At 32.7% G+C, this 6,203-nt stretch overlaps 1 long non-coding RNA gene across 22 annotated transcripts in view; it reads left to right on the plus strand.

The window, feature by feature from the left end:
• The first annotated feature begins 544 nt into the window (after positions 1 to 544).
• Positions 545 to 6,203, plus strand: part of LOC106474245 — a 45,604-nt gene continuing 39,945 nt past the window's right edge. For 5 of the 22 annotated variants that reach the window (XR_002613893.1, XR_002613890.1, XR_002613892.1 and 2 more), the window contains exons 1-2: positions 552 to 714; positions 4,759 to 4,857. This is a non-coding gene — a long non-coding RNA (uncharacterized LOC106474245). Of the gene's footprint in view, positions 715 to 1,220; positions 1,418 to 4,417; positions 4,858 to 6,203 lie in introns of those variants that run through there. The other 17 variants (XR_002613897.1, XR_002613899.1, XR_002613905.1 and 14 more) reach the window with 11 other exon arrangements.

The following is a 6,203-nucleotide window of genomic DNA, read 5'->3' on the forward strand; positions in this document are numbered from 1 at the left end:
CCCTTGTTCAAAAAGGTTTGGACCCCTAGATGATATCGTTTTAAACAGTTAACCCTTTTTGGACAAGAAGAGTGTCACTGATTACCTTTTCTTCTCCTTCTCACTATTAGAACATTTAGTCAAACTGCATGAAACTTGGTACGTAATCTCTGCATAGAATCTAATTTGCGCAGTGAAAAAATCATATAATTTGATTTAGTAGTTGCATACTTTTAGGTAGTGAAAATCTGAAAATTGTTGAGAAACAGTTCTGAAAAACATTGAAAATACGTCCTTTGGTTTTAGACTTTTCTTTATTTTTACAAAAAAGCTAATAACCTTTCCAAATTAATACTCAATTGAACTGAACATATAAAACAGTGTTATATTAAATATAACAATATTATAAACAAATATGTCACGGATAGCCGGCAAGCCATCACGGCAAATTGAATCAGCGGAATATATCAGGTAGCAGTGGCAGGCCTAATCAAGTCGAAAACAATATATACAAAACTATATAATTACACACAATATACGCTTTGCACAGACGGAAAATGGAACGACGCTACCTGCAAGCGCTATGAAATTTCAAATATAGAATCGATCCACTAGTCTCTCCTTGAAACAATGGCTGCAGCGTTATACGCAGCTCTGGTGTATACCACTGGTATAAACATTCAGACATCACTGAGGAGCAAAAGTGATGATATTACTTTATACTTATAGCATTGTGTAAGCTGATTTTTAATATCATATTTAGGTTTATTGACTAGTAAAGACAATGTTGCAGAGAAGACACAGATGTTACTCTGCTCATAATTTGAATATTGAAGTGTTTCGAAAACTTGGATAATATAAACGAAGAAATGATGTTTTGTACATTGCCCTGACTGAAGTAAAATTGGTGCTCGGCTTGGGATATAGAAACAACAACTTTTATTCAAATATAAATATTTGAAGCAGTAAAACCATTTTTATATTAATGTTTATTGTAAAAATCAGGTAAACTACATAAAATAGAACCATACTTGCCTTTAAGTCTGTTAATGTAGCATTTAAACTTATGTGGTGACATCTATAAACTCTTTCTCTCACTAGATGTTGTCAAACAACATGCACATGATTTGATATTTAAGTAATGCTTAGCCAGCCTGCAAGATGTCATTGTGTTATACCTGTTTGTTGTTTTGTTACACTTAAAATGTTTAACCTAACTGCATGAAAATTGGTACATAATTTCTACATAAGCATATAGTCCTGCTTTATAAAATTATATAGTTTGGTTTAGTATTTCCATAATATTTTAAGTTTTCTAGTTCTCAACTGTTGCACAAGTACAACATGCACTAGACTGCTTTATGCCACATTGTAGTTCACCTACGAATATCTTTTAACCCAGTATTTTACTCAAGTTACTTGTGAAAGAGGATTTAATGTAAGTTAAATTTCAAATTCTACAAATAGTAGAACAGAACTCAATTATATACTCCACTAGTATTGATTCAGGTATCTAATTAAACTTTAATACATCTCTAGATCCAGAATAAAATAAAAGCACTAGATAAATGTTACTGTAAAGTGTAAACTCAAATATGTTCTCTCAAATTACAAATCATCTCCATAAATGTCACTTTCACTTACAACACCTAATCAAGTTTTAACTATAATAATTTTATGAGTATGACATGAAATGAGCTGATGCATTGTCACATCATCATGCAACAATAACCCTCCACCAATAGGAGAACAACACAATTTCCATGCACAGTATCTTCTCCTCTTAAGCACTTGCACTTGAAATAACTTCATTCTTTTCCTCTGCATTACTTTAAACAGATGTGTAAATTTTCTAGTCTATGGTCAGTTTAATGAGATTTCCAATTATCAATGAAAGTTACATTTTCTTTTTGCCTTTGCTTTTGTTTTAAAAGCATTGTTTAACATAATAACTTCTCAAGTCACTGTGAATTTTAATTTACCTGTGAAAGTGAGTTACGAACACAGGACCTATTTCTACTATGGCTTTTGGAGGCTCGTTGACTGTTGAGGATGTTACAGCGTGCTGTGGATTCCTTTATACATACTGGTTTCTGTTTTCCATCTCCTCAGCCAATGTCCATTCTCCTCAGTTTGTGGATAACAAGGAGTGCAATGAATTTAATCAACTATCCCCCTCCCCAACCTGGATTTGCTTTGGGTACCATCTTAACAATCATGGAAAATCCTCAACCTTTCATTTTCTTTTTGAATAAAATTTTCAGGTATGTTCTTTTCTTTATCGTTAGCTTGTGTAATTTGGTTATTCCATTCTTTACTCCATAAAACCCAATTTTTGGGATTACTTTGTGTTTCCTCCTTTGCCTAATATAGGGTTCATGCTGATTCTTTTCTTGAACAACAACTCACTCCTACCCACATACCTTGTCTCCCAGACATTCTTGACTCTTTTGTCGTGACCCACCCATTTTTTATTTTGCCTGCTCAGGGAGTGGACCCCTTGTCCTCTATTTCACTTTCTAGTTCTCCATTTTTGTATCTTTGTTGTTTTCTCACCACCCAGTTAAGTTTCCTCTCTTCCCTTGACATTTTGCCAGAGGCCCTTTATCAGGCTCCAGAGAGGTTCATTCCCTTCTCTTTACTATCTTAGCTTAAAACATTTCTTCTGATTTGTCCCTTATTACCTTATTACTATGCTGTGCAGGAAAATAATTCATTTCACATCACATCAATGTGCTAAAAATTCTTGCAGTTTGTTGGACATGTTCTTACTTCCAACCTCTTCTGGTGAATCAGTTGGTCTTGATCCACTCTGACAATTTCATGGTTATTTCTTATATCACCCATCAATGGGGCATCTGCTCCAGGGCTCTTTATTTTTGGGCATTTGACCTCCTCTTCTAGGCTCTTTTTCATTGAGTTCATCTTGTTGTTTGTCATGTATCAGGGGCTTTAAACCTGGTGACATCTTTTTGGCTGGATTGTATTTTGTCAACAGTAGGGTCTCTCTACTCCCAGGACTTTTTGTTGTTGGCTATACACACCTGCAGAAAGAGCAAGAGGCCAGTATCTTAGAAAAAAAGGCTAGGCATAAAGGAAAAGATAAGTCCTGGCTGAGACCACTAACAGACAAAGCTAAAGTATGAGGAACAGGGAACCAGGAAAGAGAATACTTGGAGTTGAGAGGAGAGCCAAAAGCATCAATAAGTATGACTTATTTCCTTCTTGCCTGTGTTACCTGCCATTCAGATATCTGTGCTATTGATGCTTCTTGCACTCTATTCCACAGCAGTTTTTTACTTCTCTACCTGGACCATTTTTTCCCCTCAGCCTTCGACCTTTCGGGATGGTGACCATTTTTTCTCTCCTATTTGTCTTCATTCTATCTCTTACCTCTATGCTTATCCTGATCTGTATTGACTCATATATCCAGTTCAGACTGTTCAATTTTGATAATTGCATTCTTAAAATACTAAAAGTTAAAAAATAATGATCCTTTAATTTAGTCATTTGTCATTTCTTTTTTACACTACACTATAGATTTATGTAAAGTACTTACCCTAATCTGTTAGAAATGTTGTTTATCAGTACTCAAATTTTGTTTTCTTTGCCATTCTTTCATTTTATTAATTCTCTTTTATCCTTTCTTTCACTATTGCTTTCTTTCTTTTTTAATTTAACAAAATTTTCCTTTCTTTTGGAGATATGTTTTGAATAATTTTTTGTGTAAGTGATTTTAATTCATGTTTACCATAACATGTGAACTACTACTTTTAAAATGTGTTTAACTTATACCACTTTGCCTCTTTTTTTATGTAATTCTAGGCATAGACTTACCACCACTCAATTTATATATGGTGTAAAAAAGGATCTGGGGCAACTAAACTCTTAATTTGTTTTAGTAGGTAATCACTTGTAGGTGTCAGAATGCTGTGAACTTGAGCATCAGATGTCTCTACCTAATTACCTAATGCCTTGTACAAACATATTTTATAATACTAGTCTTATAAGCTTTTAGTTTTGCTTTACTTAAGGACTAGACTTAAATTTTGATACTAATTTGCTTAATTTGAAAGAACTAGTAACAAACAAAATGTTTTGAATGTTTTTTATGTTCAAAAATTTCATACATGGCACTGTACCTTATAAATATAATTTTACTTCATTAAGTCTGTGTCAAAAAATTAGTGAATGGAAGAGATAAGAACTTAAGAGAAAGAAGAGATGAATAATTAATAATATGTCAACCACATTATATCTGCCATATGTGATGCCAGTGAGACTTTTTTTCCAATACCAGGGTTCATCATGTTGCTGGAATATGACAGATATAGTAGTTACGATAAAAAGAAACACAGCAGTTATATTAATATTCACACAAGTATTTTTTTTATTGATTAATATTTATTTTGTTGAATAATTAAATTATTAACTTAAATAACAAAAAATTACCAACATTATAAAACATAGAGAGTTACTTACATTCTTTTAATTTATGTGATATTTTTGGGTAAAACTGATATTCAGAAAAGTAATGAATAGCTAGACCCACTAGTAAGAACAGATTTGCTCAGGAAATAAGGAGAGTAATTCTTAATTTGGTTACTTGAGTTTTCCTATTGTCTGTGAAATAATGAAACTGGACAGTAGGTAAAAAAGGAAAACAATATTTATTATTCAGTGAACACATAGAACACGTAGCATACATTCTAGCACACATGAAAGGACGGTTATTTCTATTAAAATATGTTTACTTGTACAGCTTGCTTTCTTTTTCAGATCAACTTCTGTTCACTTAGATATAACAGTTTGAAGTAAGTCTTTACTTGACGATGTTCTAGTTGAACTGAACCAAGAAAGTGAACCTGAATCCCGTAGGTAAACCAAGTTTCTTTGTCCAGTCAAAAGCATTACCTCATGACCTTTGTTCTCTTAAGACATTGGTCAGCTGTTACACTTAACATTAACCAGCTAGCAAAGAATATTACAGTGCTAATTCTTTCAACCTAAATGCTACATAAATAAAAGTCCAGAGATATAGCTTTTGAGTGGATAACTTATTTTTTTGTTTAACTTTATTACAATGTTTCAACCTTTTTTGTGGCCATCATCAGGTAACTGCCATCTATTGTTTGAAATACTGCAAGAGTATTTTGTTCCAATGTAGAAAAGGTGACACCTGTGCTTTGATTTAAATTAGGTTTTAGTTCGTGAATAATTAAAGCTTCATTTATTTTTCTTCTATTGATGTTGTTAATGATAATTGGATGTTGATTTATTGTAGTGTGTTCATACATGTGTGATGGAGGATTATTATGTTCTTTCACCTAATGTTTATGTTGCATTCTGTTTTGCCTATTTAAGTGCTAGTGCATTGATTGTATTGATACTTGTAGATGTTTCCATTGTTGAAGTTGTCATAATAAGCTTTCCTTATCTGACTTTGATTTTAGTTCTTTGCTTTTTACGTTGTAATTTTTTGATGCATTTTACCAAATGCTTGTGATGTTTTTGGTTACATTACCATAATATGGTAAAACATCTATTAGTGTGTCTGAGTTTGTGCATTTAGTTTCCTTCATGGAATTTATGTTGTTTTCCTTTTCTTTTTCTGTTATTGAGTTTGTTTTTTTAGTTGACTAAGGTTCTAGTGACAATATTGTTATGACAGTGGAAGTCACGTGACGCTGATAACACGTGACGAGATTCTAGAAAGATCATGATATTTCCTGGCAACTCTAGTCTGTTCCAGGCTCCCTCTTTTTTAGTATAAAAGCCTGGCAAATAAAGTGGAGAGGGAATGGCATAGATAGAGAGATTGAAGATAGAGATAATCGAGTCAAGCCGTAAGTAAAGTGTGTGAATCACTGTGATTTATAGCGTGTGTTCATAAAAGTAGTCAAGTTTAAAGTGACTGTGGAAATTCTGTGTATTGCAAAGTTTTATCGAGAAAGAATAAACTAGTTTTAATTAAGGAAGGACTTGTATCACTGAAGTTTCTTGGAAAGAATTTCTACGGGAAATTAACAAACAAGCAGATACGCAACAATATGTTTAACAAAGTGACCTTTGTTAATAAATGTATCATATATTGAGTCTAGTTCATTTTGCAGAGTACTGCTGCTGCATAAATTAAATGGTATGTCGTAATTGTTTGTAATTGTATGTTGTAATTGTTTGTAATTGTATGTTGTAATTGTTTGTAATTGTATGTTGTAATTGTT

Source organism: Limulus polyphemus, unplaced genomic scaffold (assembly GCF_000517525.1).
Source record: "Limulus polyphemus unplaced genomic scaffold, Limulus_polyphemus-2.1.2 Scaffold6988, whole genome shotgun sequence".
Taxonomy (NCBI): domain Eukaryota; kingdom Metazoa; phylum Arthropoda; class Merostomata; order Xiphosura; family Limulidae; genus Limulus; species Limulus polyphemus.